Source organism: Bos taurus, chromosome 29 (assembly GCF_002263795.3).
Source record: "Bos taurus isolate L1 Dominette 01449 registration number 42190680 breed Hereford chromosome 29, ARS-UCD2.0, whole genome shotgun sequence".
Taxonomy (NCBI): domain Eukaryota; kingdom Metazoa; phylum Chordata; class Mammalia; order Artiodactyla; family Bovidae; genus Bos; species Bos taurus.
Window position 1 is genome coordinate 50,960,230 of NC_037356.1, and position 23,187 is coordinate 50,983,416.

General features: G+C 48.6%; 1 pseudogene; it reads left to right on the plus strand.

Moving 5' to 3' along the window:
* The first annotated feature begins 6,262 nt into the window (after positions 1–6,262).
* On the plus strand, positions 6,263–20,662 carry LOC132344220 (ubiquitin-conjugating enzyme E2 variant 1-like; annotated as a pseudogene).
* Positions 20,663–23,187: the final 2,525 nt, after the last annotated feature.

The following is a 23,187-nucleotide window of genomic DNA, read 5'->3' on the forward strand; positions in this document are numbered from 1 at the left end:
TACTGTCACCCTGCTTATTCAAATTATACACAGAGTACATCATGAGAAACGCTGGGCTGAATGAAGCACAAGCTGGGATCATGATTGCCAGGAGAAATATCAATAACCTCAGATATGCAGACGACACCACTCTTATGGCAGCAAGCAAAGAAGAACTAAAGAGCCTCTTGATGAAAGTGAAAGAGGAGAGTGAAAAAGTTAGCTTAAAACTCATTATTCAAAAAGCATGGCATCCGGTCCTCTGACTTCATGGCAAATAGATGGGGAAACAATGGAGACAGTGAGAGATTTTATTTTCTTGGGCTCCAAAATCACTGCAGATGGTGACCGCAGCCATGAAATTAAAAGACACTTGCTCCTTGGAAGAAAAGCTATGACCAACCTAGACAGCATATTAAAAAGCAGAGATATTACTTTGTCGACAAAGGTCTGTCTAGTCAAAGCTATGGTTTTTCCAGTAGTCACGTATGGATGTGAGAGTTGGACTCTAAAGAAAGCTGAGTGCCAAAGAATTGATGCTCTTGAACTGTGGTGTTGGAGGAGACTCTTGTGAGTCCTTTGGACTGCAAGGAGATCAAACCAGTCCATCCTGAAGGAAATCAGTTCTGAATATTCACTGGAAGGACTGATGCTGAAGCTGAAGCTCCAATACTTTGGCCACCTGATGCGAAGAGCTGACTCATTGGAAAAGACCCTGATGCCGGGAAAGGTTGAAGGCTGGAGGGGAAGGGGACGACAGAGGATGAGGTGGTTGGATAGCATCACCAAGGCGATGGACATGAATTTGAGCAAGCTCTGTGAGTTGTTGATAACAAGGAGGCCTGGTGTGCTGCAGTCCATGGGGTCGAAAAGAGCTGGACACAACTGAGAGACGGCCGACTAACTGAAACCAGATAAGGGTTGTGGACAGACTTCAGGACCCTGAGGTGACGAAAGCTGGGACAACGTCAGCAACGTGATGAGAATTACGATTGCCGGCCAAAAATTAAACAATACCCCCACATCCTTGCTGCTCTGAACAAGCAATTGATTAAATAAATAAATTGAAGGGGCTTTCCTGGTAGCCCAGTGGTTAAGAATCCATCTTGCAATGCAGGGGACGATCCCCACCCACCTCTACAACGTTCGATCCCTGGTCCAGGAAGGTCCCACGTGCCGCAGAGCAGCTAAGCCCGTGTCCCACAGCTGTTAAGCCTGTGCTCTAGAGCCCGGGACCGAAACTGCTGAGCCCACACAGCTGGAGCCTGTGCTCGACGAGAGGAGCCACCTCAGTGAGAGGCCCTCGAACCACAGCTAGACAGTAGCTCCCACTCGTTGCAACTAAGGAAAGCCTGTGTGCAATAACAAAGACCCAGCACGGCCAAAAATCAATCAATCAATTTTGTTTAAAAATGGAGGATAAGGGAAAGTTCTTTTCACATTAGAATTCCAATTAACAAGCGGAGAAGGAAACAGGTAAATAGGAAATCACACAACATCCAACAATAATAGTCAAAGACATGGTCCGCTGCTGCTGCTAAGTCGCTTCAGTCGTGTCCGACTCTGTGAGACCCCACGGACTGCAGCCCACCAGGCTCCCCCGTCCCTGGGGTTCTCCCGGCAGGAGCACTGGAGTGGGGGTGCCATCGCCTTCTCCGCATGATCCACTAATGGGTGCTAAATCTGTGCGTGAAATTGGGGAAGAAACATGTGCATGAAAGTGAAAGTGAAGTTGCTCAGTCGTGTCCGACTCTTTGTGACCCCACGGACTGTAGCCTGCCAGGCTCCTCCATCCACGGGATTTTTCAGGCGAGAATACTGGAGTGAGTTGCCAGTTCCTTCTACAGGGGATCTTCCTGACCCAGGGATCAAACCTGGTCTCCCAAATTGCAGGCAAACTCTTTACCAGTTGAGCCACCAGGGAATTCTGCATGGTCTTGAAGTATCTCCCCAATATACTAATTAAAAAAATTTTTTTTCACATCATTTTATTATATTGAATTCATCTCAAGTGAGCTCATTGAGATTGTTGATCTTGTTCTTTGTTGTACAATTCTATTTCTTTCTTGGACTAAGGCATGTTGGACTGCAGGCTCATTTTGATGGGAGGTTTCCTGAGTTGGTTTGTAAAGACGTGTTCCTCTCTCTGTCTGCTCCTCCATCCCCACGTAGGCATCTTGAGGTTGCCTCTGAACCGGACGTTGTTGGTGCCCTACCCAGAAGCCTTTGCACCTGCTGCCCCTCCTTCAGCTGCTGGGCGCATCCGTTGCTCATTTCCCCAGAGAACTACTATTTTAAATAATTATTTTGCCACATAGCATGTGGGAACTTAGTTTCCGACCAGAGATCAAACTCACACAGCCTGTACTGGAAGCTCCAAGTCTTAACCACTGGACAACCAGGTAAGACCCCAATATACTAATTATCTACAAAGAAAAGAGTGACTTTACTTATTTTCTTTCTTTTTTAAATTATGAAAGTAGAATAACACCTTTATTTTCCAAGGAGACTTGGAAAATACAAAACAAAAATACATATAGTTCCACTGTATATTAGATTATTTTTTAAGTTGAGATTTTCTAGTTGGAGTTTCAATATCAGACTCTCAAAAATCAATCGAATGAATAGAAAGGTGAAAAGTGAAAGTGAAGTCGGTCAGTGGTGTCTGACTCTTTGCGACCCGGTGGACTGTAGCCCTCCATGCTCCTCTGTCCATGGGATTTTCCAGGCAAGAGTCCTGGAGTGGGCTGCCATTTCCTTCTCCAGAGGATCTCCACCCAGGGATTGAACCCAGGTCTCCCACATTGTAAGCAAGACGCTTTACCATCTGAGCCACCAGGGAAGTCAGAAAGGTAGAAGGATATAGTAGACATGAAAAACACTGTAAACCAATTCAACATAATTAAGATTCATATAATTTTCACATAACAGTAGGATACAAATTCTATTCAAGTTCCCACAGACTATAAATCAGAAGATACTGGAACATATCTAGGGACATAAAACAAGGTGCAAAAATTTCACGGTATCAGTTCAGTTCAGTTGCTCAGTCGTGTCCGACTCTGCAACCCCATGGACTCCAGAACATCAGGCTCATACCACTTCTGTCCTTTATCGAGCCCGTCTTTGCATGAAATGTTTCCGTGGTATCTCTAATTTTCTTGAAGAGATCTCTAGTCTTTCCCATTCTATTGTTTTCCTCTATTTCTTTGCATTGATCACTGAGGAAGGCTTTCTTATTTCTCCTTGCTATTCTTTGGAACTCTGCATTCAGATAACTATATCTTTCCTTTTCTCCTTTGCCTTTCACTCTCTTCTTTTCTCAGCTATTTGTAAGGCCTCCTCAGACAACCGTTTTGCCTTTTTCATTTCTTTTTCTTGGGGATGGTCTTAATCAATGCCTCCTGTACAATGTCATGAACCCCCATCCATAGTTCATCAGGCACTCTGTCTATCAGATCTAATCCCTGGAATTTGTTTTTCACTTCCACTGTATAATCATAAGGGATTTGATTTAGGTCATACCAGAATGGTCTAGTGGTTTTCCTTACTTTCCTCAATTTAAGTCTGAATTTTGCAATAAGGCGTTCATGATCTGAGCCACAGTCAGTTATCCGGTTTAGTGTGTGTTTTTGAGTACTTCCTTGTGTTCTTGAAAGGTTGTTGTTGAATCATGCAGACACCAGGATTCTTGGCCCCTGGAGGAGAAGAATTCAATCCAGGGCCAGAGACGAGGCTTGATCGCTCAGAGCTTTTGTGTAATAAAGTTTTATTAAAGTATAAAGGAGATAGAGAAAGCTTCTGACGTAGGCATCAGAAGGGGGCAGAGAGTACCCCCCTGCTAGTCTTCAGCTGGATGTTATATAGTCACTAGCAGTCTGTTAATGACAGAAAGGAATGTCTTAAAACTCAGAATAGCACCAGGCCCCTCACCCATAAGATGCCTTTTGGGATAATCTTGGCACCAAATGGTTCATCCTGGGCCATAAAATGATTAACTTGAATCTTGAAGAAGGGCAGACCACCATACAAATAGTTTCATTTACATAGATTAGGGGAACAATATCTGAGTATAACATACTGGTTTGTCAAGTAGGTTCCGAGGGAACTGTCTTGAAGACAGAGTCTGGGGTAAATGCATAGCACATTAGCATAGCTTAAGACAAGCATTTCCATAAGAAAAAGGCATTGGTTAACTCAAGGTTTGAGAATAGTTAACTTCAGGCCAAACCAGGTGTCCTTATGGCAACACAGTATTTTAAGAGAAACCTCCTTTTAAATTTGTAGAGAAGGAAAAAACATCGCTAGTTTGTTTCCTCCTGCCGCTTAAGAGAGATAAAGATGTCTGACACTTGCAGGCTATTTCCTCCCTTTGGAGACCCCTGGCCTTCCTGCCTGTTACCTTCTCATTCTGACACCACAAGAGCACCCAGGCCCATCGTGGGGGCTCCCTGCCTAGGCCTGGAATGGGCCGTTTCTCCAGGGAGCCTGGTTCCTTTACTGGAGAACGAGTGGTCTTGGAAACCGAGACCTGGGCACCATGTGCTCCTTGCCTCTTGGACTCTCAGCAGAGACGGGAAATACACATGCGTGTCATAATGGACCCTACATCCTCTGTTCTGTATATTTCTGGTTGCAGAGTACAGACCACAAGTGCAGACTCACAGGACCCCTACCCGACACTGCCTCCCCTCCTTCTCTTACGTTCTCGGACAGCAAGGTCGCTAACCTCTTCAGTCAGTGCAGTTGCTCAGTCCTGTCTGACTCTCTGTGACCCCATGGACAGCAGCATGTGAGGCTTCACTGTCCATCACCAGCTCCTGGAGCTTGCTGAGACTCAGTTCCATTGAGTCGGTGATGCCATCCAACCATCTCATCCTCTGTCATCTCCTTCTCCTCCTGCCTTCAGTCTTTCCTGGCATCAGGGTCTTTTCCAGTGAGTTAGTTCTTCCCATCAGGTGGCCAAAGTACTAGAACTTCAGCTTCACCATCAGTCCTTCCAGTAAATATTCAGGACTGATTTCCTTTAGGATTGACTGGTTTGATCTCTCTGCTGTCCAAGAGACTCTCAAGAGTCTTCTCTAACACCACAGTTCAGAAGCATCAGTTCTTTGGCGCTCAACTTTCTTTATGGTCCAACTCTCACATCTATACATGACTACTGGAAAAACCATGGCTTTGACTAGATGGACCTTTGTCGACAAAGTAATGTCTCTTTTTAGTATGCTGTCTAGGTTGGTCATAGCTTTTCTTCCAAGGAGCAAGTGTCTTTTAATTTCATGGCCGCGGTCACCATCTGCAGTGATTTTGGAGCCCAAGAAAATAAAGTCTCTCACTGTTTCCATTTTTTCCCCATCTATTTGCCATGAAGTGATAGAAGTGGATCCACGATATTAGTTTTTTGAATGTTGAATTTTAAGCCAGCCTTTTCACTCTCCCCTTTCACTTTCATCAAGATGCTCTTTAGCTCTCCTTTGCTTTCTGCCATAAGGGTGGTGTCATCTGCACATCTGAGGTTACTGATATTTCTCCCGACAATCTTGATTCCAGCTTGTGCTTCATCCAGCCCGGCATTTCACATGACGTACTCTGCATATAAGTTAGATAAGCAGGGTGACAGCATGCAGCCTTGATGTACTCCTTTCCTGGTTTGGAACCAGTTCGTTGTTCCATGTCCGTTTCTAACTGTTGCTTCTTGACCTGCACACAGATTTCTCAGGAGGCAGGTCAGGTGGTCTTGAAGAATTTTCCGCAGTTTGTTGTGATCCACACAAAGGTTTTAGTGTAGTCAGTGAAGCAGAAGTAGATGTTCTCCTGCAGTTCTCTTGCTTTTTCTGTGATCCAGTGGATGTTGGCAATTTGATCTCTGGTTCCTCTGCCTTTTCTAAATCCAGCTTGAACATCTGGAAGTTGTCAGTTCATGTACTATTGAAGCCTGGCTTGGAGAATTTTGAGCATTATTTTGCTAGCGTGTGAGATGAGTGCAACTGTGCAGTAGCTTGAGCATTTTTTGGCATTGCCATTCTTTGGGATTGGAATGAAAACTGACCTTTCCCAGTTTTACCCACACAGATTTACATATTTGTCACACAGCTAGAGGGAAGTCCAGGCGCCACACTCACACACAGCCCTTTCTGCCGGGAGCCTGTGGCTTCCTATCAACTTCCTCTTTCCACGAGATGTGGCAAGCTTTCCCTACTCTGCCCTGTGTCTCTTTTCCACAAATGAGCAGACACATGTCATCTTCCTTCTTAAACGAAAGGAACTGGGAAGGGGTGAAGAAAGGGCCGGCCTTTGAGCGACAGCGACGCCAGATGGCAGCCACCATGGGCTTGGGAGTAAAAGTCCCTCGCAATCTCCGACTGTTGGCAGAACTCGAAGAAGGCCAGAAAGGAGTAGGAGATGGCACAGTTAGCTGCAGTCTAGAAGATGACGAAGACATGACACCTACAAGATGGACAGGGGTGGTAATTGGGCCTCCAAGAACAATTTATGAAAACTGAATATACAGCCTTAAAATAGAATGTGGACCTAAATACCCAGAAGCACCCCCTTTGTAAGACTTGTAACAAACATTAACATGAACGGAGCTAATAGTTCTAACGGACTGCTGGACCCAAGAGCCGTGCCAGTGCTGGTGAAACGGCAGAATTCGTGTAGCACCGAAGCTGTCCTGCGAGAGCTTCGGCGACTCATGATGTCTAAAGCAAATATGAAACTCCCTCAGCCGCCTGAAGGACAGTGTTACAGCTCAATCCAAAAGAAAAACCACAGGCCTCCCCTGCCCCCATCCGATTTAAGCAGTCTTCATTTTCCACGTGGTAAATTCTCTAGATTCGTCTTGTAGACCTCAAAGTACTGGAAAGAAAGCTCCCACTCAAAGGCAGTTTATCTTTAGATACTGTAAATGATACGAATTTTTGTCCATTTGAAATATATAAGTTGTGCTATAAAAAGAAAGAAAGAAAGGAACTGCTATAGGTGACTCTCGGTGCTTCTCCTCTTAACATAGTGCGTGGAAGTGACACCACCCACTTGGAGTGACCTTCCTCCTTTTTCTTCAGGGCCTGCACGCCGCTCTCAGAAGTGTGGGCATTTAGGTTGTTCCTAACGTTTTGTGGTTACAAACAAGTCTGCAGTGAATCCTCTTTGCATATCTGTTTCCCGTTGTTTGAAGCGCATCTTCAGGGTATGTGTGTGTGCTCAGTCGTGTCCAGCTCTTTGCAACCCCATGGACTGTGGCCCTCCAGGCTCCTCTGTCCATGGAATTTCCCAGGCAAGAATACAGGCATGGGTTGCCATTCCCTTCTCCAGGGGATCTTCCAGACCCAGGGATCAAACCCATGTCTCTTGCATCTCCTGCATTAGCAGGCAGATTCTCTACCACTGCACCCCCTGTAAAGCCACCTTCAGGGTAGGTTCCTAAAAACAGAGCTATTGGTCAAAGGAGAGTGCATACACATTTTTGTCTGACCCAATTCCATTTCAGGATTTACCATTTGGGGTTCCCCAGGGCTGTATGAGGATGCTGGTTTCTCGGCAGTTTCAACAACAGAGCCAGTCATAAAGTGAAAGTCGCTCAGTCATGTCTGACTTTTTGAGACCCCATGGACTATACAGTCCATGGAATTCTCCAGGCCAGAATACTGGAGGGGGTAGCTGTTCCCTTCTCCAGGGGATTTTCCCAACCCAGGGGTCAAACACAGGTCTCCCACATTGCAGGCGGACCTTTACCCGCTGAGCCACAAGGGAAGCCCAAGAATACTGAAGTGGGTAGCCTATCCCTTCTCCAGCAGATCTTCCCGATCCAGGAATTGAACCAGGGTCTCCAAAATTGCAGGCGGATTCTCTACCAACTGAGCTATCATAGTTTTAAATTTTTTGCCACTTTGAGAGGTAAGAAGTGAGACCTTGGTCTTATATTAATTGCATTGCTCTATTAATGAGTGATTTCAATGTTTTTTCATATGTTTAGGATTTTTTAGTATAAACTGTCTGTTCGTGTATTTTCTCCATCTACCTGCTCATCTTTCGGACTTCTTGGCACATCAGGGTTACAAGCACCTTTTCTGAGTGTATGCTCTGAATATTTGCTCCTAATTTGTCAAGTACTTGTACTTTGTACAAGTGTTTATACGAGTGTTTGTCATGCAACTTTGAAAACTGTTTATGCAGTCAAATTTATTCACCTTTTGTCTGGATTCTAAATCTTAGTTATGTAAAAAACAAAATTTAACTGAGTAAATCTGAAGCTCTAACCACTTTACAAAATCATGTATGGATGTGAAAGTTGGACTATAAAGAAAGCTAAGCACCTAAGAATTGATGCTTTTGAACTGTGGTGTTAGAGAAGACTCTTAAGAGTCCCTTGGACTGCAAGGAGATCCAACCAGTCCATCCTAAAGGAAATCAGTCCTGAATATTCATTGGAAGGACTGATGCTGAAGCTGAAGCTCCAATCCTTTGGCCACCTGATGCAAAGAGCTGACTCATTTGAAAAGACCCTGGTGCGGGGAAAGATTGAAGGCAGGAGGAGAAGGGGATGACAGAGGATAAGATGGTTGGATGGCATTACTGACTCGATGGACATGAATCTGAATAAACTCCTGGAGTTGGTGATGGACAGGGAGGCCTGGAGTGCCGCAGTCCATGGGTTGCAAAGAGTCGGACACGACCGAGCGACTGAACTGAACTGAACCACTTTATTTGGTAATTAATGAATTGGCAGCGTCTCATCCAGCAAGCACCAGGGTGCTCAGAGGAGCAGCACAAAGTGGGACATTTTACAGGAAGGAAGATGGGGCAAGGAGATCACTAGCTGAAGAAAGCAAGGCTACTGGGGCGGGATGGCTCCTATTGAGGGCGGGGGGAGGGGAGAGGAACAGCCGGATGTCCCTCATCTTCCAGGGATGGAGGGCACCCACAGGACACATCACCTCCTCGGTGCTGACCAGGGAATCCTAGGACATTCTGGGGAAGGCTGAACTGCAGTCGAGTAGGAGGCGAGGTTTGCGCGCGTGGACTTTAGCACAGGTGACGCAAATTTGGGCCTCCGCTTTTTCCTTCACCAGCTATCCCCGAGGTCAGGAGGGAGTCACCGAGTTCCTGTGGTGTTTTGTGTGTTTCAGATTCCAGTTCATCGGCGCCCCATGCAAGAGCACCCTCTGTGCTGGGTGCTCCTGTTCCATTCCCAAGGTCTGTCTGCTGTCCCAGCACCAGCAGATTTGATTGTGGGGAGTTGATTATGTTGACCACATTTTTCACTGTTCTGGGTCCATCTGGTGTGATGACTCAGTCAAATGCTATGTCAGCCAAAGGGTTGTTTTTCTTTTTAAAGTCTCCTCTTCCTGCTCTGGGGGAGCTGCTCCCATTTCCTGGGAATCCTGGGGTGGGGGCGGGGGAGGGCATGCGAATGACTGTCCTCCAGCCCTGCTGCCAGGCAGGGCCTCCTCCTTAGCAAAGCCTGAGGGCAAGGCAAGGGAGAGCCTCCTGGTGTCCAGCCGGGAGCTGAGCAGGAGGAGGAGGGAGGAAGGAAGGAAGAGCCTGTGCCGCCGCCACCGAACTGACCACTGACCAGAGGGTCCCCGCCTTCCTCTCCTTTCTCCCTCAAACACCCCCCAGTCTCTGCTCCTGGAGAGTCCTGGGTTTTTCCTGGAAAATCTCTGGGAAGAGAGAGCTTTGTTCCAGATTGTGCCATTGTGGAGCTGGTGATGTGAAAATCATACTCATCCTAGTAACCCTTGGGCCTTTTTAAAAGAGAGAGACTCCAGGTATTGACGAGTCAGCCCCAGGCAGGGAGAGGAAGGCGGGCGGGATGGAAAGTGCTCAGGGGACACCCCAGCCTTTCCCCCTGAGAACTCCAGGCTTCGGAGGGGCAGAGCCACGGAAAATCCCCAACAAGTATTTTCTTCTTCAAACTGAAGGGGAGCAGGTTTTGCCACCAAAAATACTGATGCTGAAAACTGGGCCTCTGTACACTGGTGCTGAATTGAATCTCAGAAATAGAGTTTTTGGTGAAGTAGAAAAGAATAGCTTTATTGCCTGACAGGCAAAGGGGGACACAGCAGGGCTGTGCCCTCAAAGCCTTGTGTCCTGACCCCGAGGCAGTTTTGTAGCAGTGGATCAAGGGTGCGGCTGTGCGGAGGGCCAGGGTGTGTGTAGGGCTAGCCTCCTTTAACCTGGCCTCAGGTGGTCCCCCGATGAGCGTCTCTGGTTCTCAGGGTTACCAAACTGCAGTGCTCTCCGGAAAGAAGGATGCTTGTCAGGCTGACATCTCCATTTGTTGGGGGTTTGAGTTCTGTAAGGAGCTCAAAGACACTGCTGTGCACCCCTGAACCCGGACCCTGACACCAGGCTGCACTGCTGCTCTCTGAGTCCCCTCTCTTCCCTGATTAGCAACTGTCCAACCTTGCCCTTTTGAATTCAGGGAAGGTCACGTAGCCGGGGACACAGAAAGGGTTTCATGCCCAGGAGCCCACAGAGTCCTGATGGGCTTCATTATCTCTCGTCAGCATAAATGTTACAGAAAGCACATCGATTAAAGCCCTTCATATTGGCCAGGCACCATAGTAACCATTTGCGTGAGTTATTTTATGACAGGAGATCCTAGTAAAGAACACGGAACTAACAAGCACCACCAACCGGAAGATTCAGGACAGGTGAAAAGGGACCGCACATGTCCCACCACCTCCCAGAGTCCTTCTTGCTGACATCCGTCTTGAGCAGCGTGTGTTCCCCCAGGAAGGACCCTGAGACAGAGTGATTGGCCAAAGACAGCCCAGAAACGAACCCCGTCACCATAAAACCCAAGACTGCAGCCACGCGGCAGGGCGGTCCTCCGTGGTCCCGACTGTCCCCTCCCGCCAGGTGCCCATCTTCCAGTCAAGTCTCTGCCTTTGTCAGCACGTCTCCCCGAACAACTTCGTTCCGAGCGCTAGACAAGAGCCACTGTTAAGCCCAGGACGGGGTCGCCTTTCCTGCAGCAACTGGCAACCATGAAGGGACCCCTTTTTACTGCGACTGATGTCCCAGCTCCTCAGGGCACTCAAAGGCCAGCTTGCCTGCTGAGGAACCAGACCCAGCAGCCGCAACCAGGACTCTGGTCCCTGGCCTCTTCCCGACACAGACGACTGTCTGGATGCCCTAACCGGGTAGAAGCAAGCAACTTTGGGGATGCCTTTGTTTCTCTCATCCTCCTGTTCAACGCCTGCTACCCTACTTTTCCCCTTGTCCCCTGGCACTGGACGCAGGAGTCTGGTAGAAGGGGCTCAGCCTGAGCTGAGGGCTGGCGCCTGGTCACCTCTGGTTGGCACAGAACTCAAATTCTGGTTCTGGTTCCAGTCTGGTTTCTGGGTACTGGTAGGGCCGAGCTCCAGTCCTCCCTTTGCTGGAAGCTCCGGGTAAAGCCCCATAATGCTGGGCGTCTGCAGGTGGCAGGAGATGTCTGTAAAGACACCCCTTTTTCCCTCTCTCTCCTAACCCTAACCCCTTTTTCCTCTGTCTCCTTCCTTCTTACTTAACCGGGCCTCTTTCCCTCCCTTTGAAGACCCAAAGTATTTCCATTTACTCAATCAACATTTGGGTCTGAAGTTCTGAGTCTTCGTGAGAGATTTTCTGAGAGACTGCGTCTCTTACCCGTCAGCCGTGCTTTCCGTCCTCAGGGAGGAAATCAGGCGATTTTCCCTCCATCAGGCGCCCTGTTTCTATCAATTCAGTCACTTGATTGTTCGTTTGGCTGAGTGCTTCCAAGTGGAAGTGACTGACAAGGCTCAGCACAGTCTCACCTGGTCTTGGGGGAAAGTTAATACCCTAGACATACGCCTAGGGGTTCATTAGCCTTTCGGGACAAGCCCTACATCCCCACCGATTGTGCTCACCACTGAGCATTTCCTTTGGCACATATACCATCAAGCAATCTGGGACCAGGAGAGAGCTTACAGCCTCAAGTCAGACACAGGCGCATCCACCCCATACTGGTCCCCTGGTGACAGGACATAGGCTAGACCACCATCGAAATGGGAAACGAGCCCAGCTTCCCTTTACACACCCCACTGGGTTGTCTTTGGGCCCACTGGGAAGGATACCACCTGAATGGACTAAAAAGAAGAAAACATACGAAACCTTATACTTGATACTGGCCTACTCACTTCCTGGGAGGAGGGGGAAATGGCCCCAGTCAGGGGGACTTGGATTTAACACCATTTTGTAGCTCAGTCTATACTGCAAACTCGAGGGTAAATAAAAGGAGGTTCCCAATGTCCAGGCCTTTATGGCCCTCTACCAGGATTCCCAGAAAAGGAGACAATGCAAGCTCAGAGACCGCAACAAAGGCTTTTTCAAAGTTCTTTTGGCGAGGTCCGAAGCCAAGGACCCCCTTGCCCTTCTCCTGACCCCCTCAGCTTGGACAGAGAGAACAGGGAAAGGGAAGTTCAGGCAGCCCTGGAAGTCACGAGACTGAGGGAAAGTCCCGCAGGGTCACCCCAGCTCCGCTTCCCTACGCCCCTTTTCCCTATGGGATTACAATCAGGTAGTAAGCTTTGCCCACCACAGAAGGAAAGTTTACTCTCCGACAAAATCTGTCTCCTAAGAGAGCTACCAGACGGGGAAGGGGAACCATGCAAGTTCACGTTCCCTTTTCTATGCAACATACTATGCAGTGTAGGGAGCGACTGGGTTCATATTCTGAAAACCCCCAAAACTTTAGGGACACATTCAAGTGTCTTAGTCTCAACTTCTCCCTCACCTGGAGGGATGTAATGGTCATTCTCACCCAGTGTTGTAATGATGAAGAAAAAGCTAGAATCCTAGATCAGGCTAGAAAAGCAGCTGAACTGGTGACGGTGTGCAGATGCCAGTCTGGCCCTGGCAGAAGAGGCAGTCGCCTCCACGGAGCTGGACTGGGATCCCAGTGTAAGGGCGAGGAGAGGGTCCCTAAGACACCTCACTGCTTACCTGCTACAGGGAACGGCCTGGGCGTCCAGAAGGGCGTTGATTATAGTAAGAAAAAAGAAGTTATACAGGGCGAGAGTGAAAATCCAGTCCTTTTTTGGAAAGGCTCACAGTGGTCTTTAAAAATTTTACCCAGGCAGACCTTAATTCAGTTCAGTTAAGTCGTGTCCAACTCTTTGTGACCCCATGGACTGCAGCACGCCAGGCTTCCTGAAGCTTGCTCATACTCATGTCCATCGAGTCAGTGATGCCATCCAACCATCCCATCCTCTGTCGTCCCCTTCTCCTTCTGCCTTCAATCTTTCCCAGCATGGGGTCTTTTCCAATGAATCAGTTCTTCACATCAGGTGGCCAAAGGATTGGAGCTTCAGCTTCAGCATCAGTCCTTCTAATGAGTATTCAGGACTGATTTCCTTTAGGATGGACTGGTTGGATCTCCTTGCTGTCCAAGGGATGCTCAAGAGTCTTCTCTAACACCACAGTTCAAAAGCATCAATTCTTCGGCAAGAAGACCTAAAAAGTATTAAGTAGAGTCTTGTTAGCCCATTCCTTCATAACCCAGGCAGCCTGGGATATAAGGAGAAAATCGCAAAAACTAGAAAAAGGACCAGAGACGCCAGTCTCTGAGTTGGCAGAGGAGGCAAATAGGACGGTTTTGGGTAGGGACCTGGAGGAGAAAGCCGAAAGGGAGGAAAGAGAAGCTGGAAAGAACAGGAGGGTCCAAGATAAGAGATCAGATCTAAGACACAGAAGCAGATCTAAGCCTTAGCCAACACACTAAAATCTCAGCCTTGGTTCACCCTACTACTATGTGAGTCACAGGAAAAGTGAGAAAGAAAAAGAATCTTAAGGATCCATCCCCAGAGTGCCTACTGCAAAGAGGATGGGCACTGGAAAGGGGAGAGTCCATATCGCCCTAAGGGGAGGTGTGTGGAGACCCCTGCACCTGCTGTGTTAGTCCTGGGCGACTGGGACTGACGGTGCCCAGTGGCTCGAGAAGCCCCCGCGAATGGTGAGCTCCAGATCACTCCTCTCGACCCTTGGGTGACTGTGCAAAGAGAAGGCAAGGATACGGGGGCTGCCTTCTCTGCTCTTCCTTTCTGATCAGGACCTTAGACTCCCTGACTAAAATGGCGATGGGACAGATGGAGAACCCCAAAGCCCCTCCATTATGCGGTGGGCGACTGGCCAGGGACCCACCCCTCCTTGTGCGTCCCCAGGGGCCCTGCTCCCCCACTGGGGGAGGCCTGCGTTACCACCTCCAGACCACAGTGACCTGGGGGGTTAGAAACAAACAATTTCCTTTGTCTGGTGTCTGAACACTTGCAGTCAGACGTAGAAGAGGGAGAGTCCCTACCTTTCTCAGATGAGGTCAAACCCAGGTGTGGGGCGTCTCCTGCCCCCGGCCAGCCGTAAATATTTCACCAGTAGAGATTCTCCTGAGGCCAAGTGCTTCCTACCCCTGGAAAAGACCTTAAAACCAGAAGCTCTCGACGGCTTTAGACCGCTAGTTACCACGGACCAGGATACTGGAATCGTATTTGCCTGTGAGTCTCCCTGTTTCACACAGTCCTGCCTGTTAAGAAACTGGGTGGATCTTATCGATGCATGCAGGACCTAGGAGCAGTCAATGAGGCTGTGGTTGCCATCCACCCTATAGTCCTGAACCCACATACCCTCCTATCTCAGGTCCCAGGAACTGCTAAGTACTTGAATCCTGGACCCGACAGACGCTTTCTTGTGCATTCCTCTCCATCCCGCATCCCCAGAGATCTTTGCCTTTGAGTGGAGGGACCCAGGGACCAGGGAGGCCATACGAGTTTGCTGGACTCAACTAACACAGGGGTTTTGAGATAGCCCTCATATTTTCAGAATGTCCTTGGGGAAAAATCTAAGAGAGTTAACCTTCAGTTCAGTTCAGCCGCTCAGTTGTGCCTGACTCTTTGCGACCCCATGAATCGCAGCACGCCAGGCCTCCCTGTCCATCACCAACTAAGAGTTCACTCAAACTCACATCCATCAAGTCGGTGATACCATCCAGCCATCTCATCCTCTGTCGTCCCCTTCTCCTCCTGCCCCCAATCCCTCCCAGCATCAGGGTCTTTTCCAATGAGTCAACTCTTTGCATGAGGTGGCCAAAGTACTGGAATTTCAGCTTTAGCATCAGTCCTTCCAGTGAACACCCAGGACTGATCTCCTTTAGGATGGACTGGTTGGACCTCCTTGCAGACAATAATACAATGGGCAGGTGACTTGCTCATAGCACAGATTTTACCAGCTCTCAAATGGATACAATTAAAACCTTAAATGTTCTCTATGAAAAGAGATACTGAGTATCCCCTAAGAAAGCTTGGATTAGTTTAACCCAAGTAAGACACTGTGGATTTATAATTACAGAGGGGAAAAGAATGCTAGACCCCCAAACCCTCATCTTAAATACCACCTATCCCCAAACAAAAAAACAGCTTAGGGCATTTTTAGGAATGACTGGGTTTTCCTGGACCTGGATTCCTGGTTATGGGAATCTGGCCCAACCCCTACATGAAAAATTAAGAGGGAAAGAAGAAGGGCCACTTAACTGGGATGAGACCTGCAAGCTTGCCTTTAATGCCCTGGAAGAGGCTGGCATCCCAGCTCCTGAACTCAGGAGGTGTAGGCCTCCCAACATGGAAAAGCCTTTCAGGCTGTATGTCTCTGAGAGAGTAGGAACTGCTCTCGGGATGTTAGGACAAATGTGGATGGGGGCGGAGGAGGGTGTGTGCCTGTACTACAACCCATGGCTTACCTCTCTAAGCAACTAGACCAGGTAGCCAGAGGGTGGCCCCCTGTGGCCAGGCAGCAGGGCATCGCTCTTGTGGTTAACGCTGACCCTGGGTCAGCCCGCCACAGTGTATACACGTCACCGGGTGCGAGCAGTCTTGGAGACTAAAGGGCACAGTGAGCGACAGGGGCAAGGACCAGCCAACACCATGCCCTCCTCCCTGACACTCCAGAAGTGCGGTTAAGGGTGTCAGACTTTAAATCCAGCCGCATTGACTCCAGATCCCCATACTTCCTCTTTGGACCAGCAATGCATGCAAGCCATAAGCAAATGACGCTCCTCACCCTGGCCTGCCTGAGACACCCTTCTCCGACCCCGAGGAGGAAGGCTGCGCAGATGGCAGTGCTTTTGTGGAGAGAGGAGAGAGGAAGGCAGGACACGCCTCAGTGAGCCTGGAAGAAACCAGGGAAAGTCGATCTCCGCCCCCAGGCACCTCGGCCCGGAAAACTGAACTTTTTGCCCTGAGGAGAGCTCTGGACTTCGGGAAGGACAGAGGATCTACACAGACCCTAAGCGTGCTTTCCTCATCCTGCATGCCTGGGAGGAGCGGGAGCGCTCAGTGCCCGAAGCTCTCTTACTAAACACAAAGAGCTCATTCTCAGGCTCCTGGAGGCAGCCAAACTTCCTGCTCAAGTAGCTGTCATCTATGCAAGGGTCACCGAGAGAGAGAAGAAAAGGAGGCCCAAGGGAACAGGAAAACTAACCAGGAGGCAAAATGAGCGGCTAGAGCAGCTCCCGCATCACTGCCACCTGCCCGCTTTTCCCCAAGGAAACCCTGACTCCAAGTAATACCCCAGGGGAACACTCCTGTGTGCCGAGCGGGGCTGGGAGATGGGGTCACACCGGTGGTTCCAGACGGACGAGGTGCAAATAACACTCCCTGACTCTCAAGTCTGGAAAATTATTAACTCTTTACACAAAAGTACCCATTTTGGAAGAGATCACCTGGAAACCTTGTTCAAGCCCATTCTCTACCACCTCCAGTGGCTGAAGATATTGGGCAGACCACACGGAACTGTGATACCTAAGAAACCACTCCAAAGCCAGACCCTTGCCACCTCCCCTAATTAAACCTGTCCAGCATCAGGGATCATACCCAGGTGAGGACCAGCAGGTGGATGTACAGCCAGGCAAGACCCAAGGATTCTCTCATGTGCTAATCTTTGCTGACACAGGATGGTCTGAAGCATTCCCAGTAGGACAGAGAGAGCGACAGAAGTCTGTAAAGCCCTGCTAAAGGAGACAGCACCGAGGTTTCGGCTGCCTTGATCACTCAGAGCCACAGTGGGCCATCATCTGTGGCCATGATATCCCAGAAGTTGGCCACATGTTTAGGATTCAAACACCACTCCCACTCATCCACGAGGCCTCAAGCCTCAGGGAAGGTAGAGCGGGCCAACCAGACTCTTAAAAGAGCTCTGGCCAAACTAAGTCAAGAAGCACATGATAAGTGGCTCCACATGCTGCCCGTAACCCTCACGAGGGCGCGTGCAGCCCCAAATGGCCGTCATTATTAAACCCTTATGAAATGATGTATGGATGTCCCTTCTTAACTTCTGATTTGTTTTTTGACGAGGACACCAATGCACTCCTAAAACTATAATTGATCTAGAAGGTTTCAGCAAGGACTCCAATGATATGGAAAGCAAGTCCTCCCTAAACCGCAGGAAGACTGAAAAACCCCCACGTAGAGCTGGGGGACCAAATATTAGTGAAGACCAGGCAAGAGAAAGGGAGTCCAAACCAGCTGCCAGAGACATGGGCCAGGCCACCCCGGTTGTTTCCGTGACCTCGACTGCTGTAGAGGTGTGGCACCTTTTGCCGGGGCCCACAGTTCTAGAGTAAAACCCTACAGTCCACAGGAGCGGGACACGGGGACTGAGACCCCAAAGCCAGAGGCCAGCTATTCCTGTGAGCCTGTTGGAGACTCAGAGTCTTGTTCAGGCGAAACACCATCCAGCCTCCCTCAGAGAAGTGAATGCGTCCTGTGAAGCCCCTCCTCTTCCGGATCGTGCCTCCCTGCCCAGCTATTAACCTCTCCCTTAGTGGGGCGTCTGCTTGGTCACTTCCTTGTGTCAGACTCTTCAGTCGCATCAGATTCTTCAGCCATGTCCGAATCTTCAGTCGTGTCTGACTCTTTACAACCTGGACCGTAGCCTGCCAAGCTCCTCTATCCATGGAATTCTCCAGGCAAGAACACTGGAGTGGGCTGTACACTTGCAAACCACACACGACTCGCCTTAACCTTCCTACCCCATTAGCAGCGGAAGGTGAGGACATGTCCCACATATCCCAGGGTGTCAGCGGCCAACCCTTCCAGCCCAGCTACATGCTACCACTCAACCTACCCCGTCTGGTCATGGCATAACCTTTTGGGTAAAAGGGGAGGAAAACTTCATGACTTGGTATCAGCAACAGCTGTCTATATTTCCTCCCACGATAACATCTGCAATCCCACCCAACCCCTTCTTTTCTCTCTTGACTAACATTCCCCAAGTGACCTTCCCCATCTGTTTCAAAAGTGACTCCCTGGCAGGGGTGTCTGTGGAGGAGCTGGACAACTCAAGATGTGGAATAGCCTTCAGTTTCAGAACTGATGGAGAAAACCAGGATCTGGAAACTGCTCTGGGGTATTATGACTTAGCCCAAAGACTGGGAACTAGAGGTTCTGGCAGAACTGACCTGCTATAACTATTCCCCGACATGACTCTCTCCTCAGATGCCATTAACCAGTCTCAAAAATCCATGTTCTGTTTAGGACAACCAAAAAACCACACCCTGGTTTCTAAATCGGACAGGCAACTCTGCCCCCTGTTATTTCCTGGTAGGGGTCCCCACCCCTGAGAACCTAGACCTGTGGTGGGAACCCAAGCATAACACTCTCCACCTCGAGGACAAGCCCCAGGATGTCTCTTGCCGGAGTCCAACTCCAGCAACCAGGGATTCAATCTGAAGAGATGACGGCGGCGGCCAATGAGGCAGCCTCGTTTCTATGGACTGCCTGTTTATTCCATGTTTAAGATTCTCTTTTATACTTTTACAAAAACATGAGGCCAGAGGTTTGACATCACCAGATGGTCAACACCGAAATCAGATTGATTATATTTTTTGCAGCCGAAGATGGAGAAGCTCTATACTGTCAACAAAAACAAGACCAGGAGCTGACTGTGGCTCAGATCATGAACTCCTTATTGCCAAATTCAGACTTAAATTGAAGAAAGTAGGGAAAACCACTAGACCATTCAGGTATGACCTAAATCAAATCCCTTATGATTATACAGTGGAAGTGAGAAATAGATTTAAGGGCCTAGATCTGATAGATAGAGTGCCTGATGAACTATGGACAGAGGTTCATGACATTGCACAGGAGACAGGGATCAAGACCATCCCCACGGAAAAGAAATGCAAAAAAGCAAAAGGGCTGTCTGGGGAGGCCTTACAAATAGCTGTGAAAAGAAGAGAAGTGAAAAGCAAAGGAGAAAAGGAAAGATATAAGCATCTGAATGCAGAGTTCCAAAGAATAGCAAGAAGAGATAAGAAAGCCTTCCTCAGCAATCAATGCAAAGAAATAGAAGAAAACAACAGAATGGAAAAGACTAGAGATCTCTTCAAGAAAATTAGAGATACCAAGGGAATATTTCATGCAAAGATGGGCTTGATAAAGGACAGAAATGGTATGGACCTAACAGAAGCAGAAGATATAAAGAAGAGGTGGCAAGAATACATAGAAGATCTGTACAAAAAAGATTTCAGTACCCAGATAATCATGATGGTGTGATCACTCACCTAGAGCCAGACATCCTGGAAGGCGAAGTCAAGTGGGCCTTAGAAAGCATCACTACACATTTCGATATTTGGCAAAACCAATACAATATTGTAAAGTTAAAAAAAAAAAAAAAAGCATCACTACGAACAAAGCTAGTGGAGGTGATGGAATTCCAGTGGAGCTATTTCAAATCCTGAAAGATGATGCTGTGAAAGCGCTGCACTCAATATACCAGCAAATTTGGAAAACTCAGCAGTGGCCACAGGACTGGAACAGGTCGGTTTTCACTCCAATCCCAAAGAAAGGCAATGCCAAAGAATGCTCAAACAACTGCACAATTGCACTCATCTCACACGCTAGTAAAGTAATGCTCAAAATTCTCCAAGCCAGGCTTCAGCAATACGTGAACAGTGAAATTCCAGATGTTCAAGCTGGTTTTAGAAAAGGCAGAGGAACCAGAGATCAAATTGCCAACATCTGCTGGATCATAGAAAAAGCAAGAGAGTTCCAGAAAAACATCTATTTCTGCTTTATTGACTATGCCAAAGCCTTTGACTGTGTGGATCACAATAAACTGTGGAAGATTCTGAAAGAGATGGGAATACCAGACCACCTGACCTGCCTCTTGAGAAATCTGTATGCAGGTCAGGAAGCAACAGTTAAAACTGGACATAGAACAACAGACTGGTTACAAATAGGAAAGGGAGTACGTCAAGGCTGTATATTGTCACCCTGCTTATTTAACTTATATGCAGAGTACATCATGAGAAACGCTGGACTGGAAGAAGCACAAGCTGGAATCAAGATTGCCGGGAGAAATATCAATAACCTCAGATATGCACCACCCTTATGGCAGAAAGTGAAGAGGAACTAAAAAGCCTCTTGATGAAGGTGAAAGTTGAGAGTGAAAAAGTTGGCTTAAAGCTCAACATTCAGAAAACAAAGATCATGGCATCCGGTCCCATCACTTCATGGGAAATAGATGGGGAAACAGTGGAAACAGTGTCAGACTTTATTTTTCTGGGCTCCAAAATCACTGCAGATGGTGACTGCAGCCATGAAATTAAAAGACGCTTACTCCTTGGAAGGAAAGTTATGACCAACCTAGATAGCGTATTCAAAAGCAGAGACATTACTTTGCCCACGAAGGTTCATCTAGTCAAGGCTATGGTTTTTCCTGTGGTCATGTATGGATGTGAGAGTTGGACTGTGAAGAAGGCTGAGCGCTGAAGAATTGATGCTTTTGAACTGTGGTGTTGGAGAAGACTCTTGAGAGTCCCTTGGACTGCAAGGAGATCCAACCAGTCCATTCTGAAGGAGATCAGCCCTGGGACTTCTTTGGAGGGAATGATGCTAAAGCTGAAACTCCAGTACTTTGGTCACCTCATGTGAAGAGTTGACTCATTGGAAAAGACTCTGATGCTGGGAGGGATTGAGGGCAGGAGGAGAAGGGGACGACAGAGGATGAGATGGCTGACTCAATGGACATGAGTCTGAGTGAACTCCGGGAGTTGGTGATGGACAGGGAGGCCTGGCATGCTGCGATTCATGGGGTCACAAAGAGTGGGACACGACTGAGCTACTGAACTGAACTGAACTTGTATCTTATCTGGAACTATCTTTAAACCCCAGCTTTCCAAGGCCTCAATCAATTCAGATAAAATTTGTTGCAACAAGGCTCTGTCCTTACAAGCTGCCAAAATATCATCCATATAATGTATCAAATATAGATCTTTATACTTTCCTCTAACATTTTGCACAGCTTGGTCTACAAATTTCTGACACAAGGTAGGGCTATTTTTCATTCCCTGAGGCAAAACCTTCCATTGAAACCTTCTATAGGGCTGTTTAAAATTAGCTGAAGGGAGACTGAAGGCAAACAGCTTACAATCTTGGAGGGCCAGGGGAATGGTGAGGAAAGAATCCTGCAGATCTGTAACTATCACATTATACCGAAAAGGCACAGCCACTGACAGGTTGCTCCAAAGAGATGAGGGAGGGGCAGAATTTATAGGAGTTTGAGCAGTAAAACCAGGTAGTTGGAACATCAAAAGATTCTGTTAATTAAAGAAAACTCAATGTCTCAATTTACAGAAGTTAGCCCTTTTCTTCATATCAGATCAGATCAGATCAGTTGCTCAGTCGTGTCCGACTCTTTGCGACCCCATGAATCGCAGCACGCCAGGCCTCCCTGTCCATCACCAACTCCCGGAGTTCACTCAGACTCACGTCCATCAAGTCAGTGATGCCATCCAGCCATCTCATCCTCTGTCATCCCCTTCTCCTCTTGCCCCCAATCCCTCCCAGCATCAGAGTCTTTTCCAATGAGTCAACTCTTCACATGAGGTGGCCAAAGTACTGGAGTTTCAGCTTTAGCATCATTCCTTCCAAAGAAATCCCAGGGCTGATCTCCTTCAGAAGGGACTGGTTGGATCTCCTTGCAGTCCAAGGGACTCTCAAGAGTCTTCTCCAACACCACAGTTCAAAAGCATCAATTCTTCGGCGCTCAGCCTTCTTCACAGTTCAGCTCTCACATCCATACATGACCACAGGAAAGACCATAGCCTTGACTAGACGAACCTTTTTTGGCAAAGTAATGTCTCTGCTTTTGAATATGCTATCTAGGTTGGTCATAACTTTCCTTCCAAGGAGTAAGCGTCTTTTAATTTCATGGCTGCAGTCACCATCTGCAGTGATTTTGGAGCCCCCCAAAATAAAGTCTGACACTGTTTCCACTGTTTCCCCATCTATTTCCCATGAAGTGATGGGACCGGATGCCATGATCTTTGTTTTCTGAATGTTGAGCTTTAAGCCAAGTTTTTCACTCTCCACTTTCACTTTCATCAAGAGGCTTTTTAGTTCCTCTTCACTTTCTGCCATAAGAACATGCAAGACTCTGGCCCCTGTGAAATCACTCCCCTGACATGCCTCCCAGCTGTCTGGGCAGCAGCCTGCTTTTCCACCCTGAGGGGCTGCAGGGTGAGGCCTTCAGGTCTGCAGCGACCTTTGCTTCCTGATAGGGCAGATGACACTTTTCATCCACACAGCTTAAAATAATCAATGTGCCAAAGAGGCACATTTGGGGTCTCACCAGAGTCAGGCCCTGTCTCAGCAACAGCTGCTCCCTATTTAGGGGTTGGTTGGGGCTGGGACCCTTCCCCAGCCTGGGGGTCTCAGGCCCAAGCCTGCTGCAGCGCCCACTGTCCCCACTCGGGCCCCTGCCAGGCCCCACTCAGCCTCACCCCCAGGCCCAGAGGAGCCCCGACCCCACTGCCAGCCCCCCAGCCACACAGGCCTCCCCTCTGAGGGGCACTGGCCCCCCAGTCCTGAGTCCCCGCTCCAGGTGGGGTTTGGGTCCTTCCCGGTTACAGGTCAGCACCCAGCAGCCCATGTGGCCTGCCCTGAGGAGCCTCCCGCAGTACCCCAAGGGCTGGAGGAGTGGGACCAGGCCGGCTGTGCGGAGGCAGGATGCCTGCTGGGCGTCTGGCAGCCGCTGGGAGCCCTGGGCCTGCGTGTCTGTGCAGCCTGTCCTTCCTCCCTCCCCCATACCCCCCTCATTTCTCATGGGACCTGGGGTGGCTCCAGGGGGAGCAGGTGTGCTGGCAGGACGGCTCTGGGCTTGGGGCTGTGCCCCCTCCTCAGGGACAGGGCGGGTCGGCTCTGTGGCCAGGCC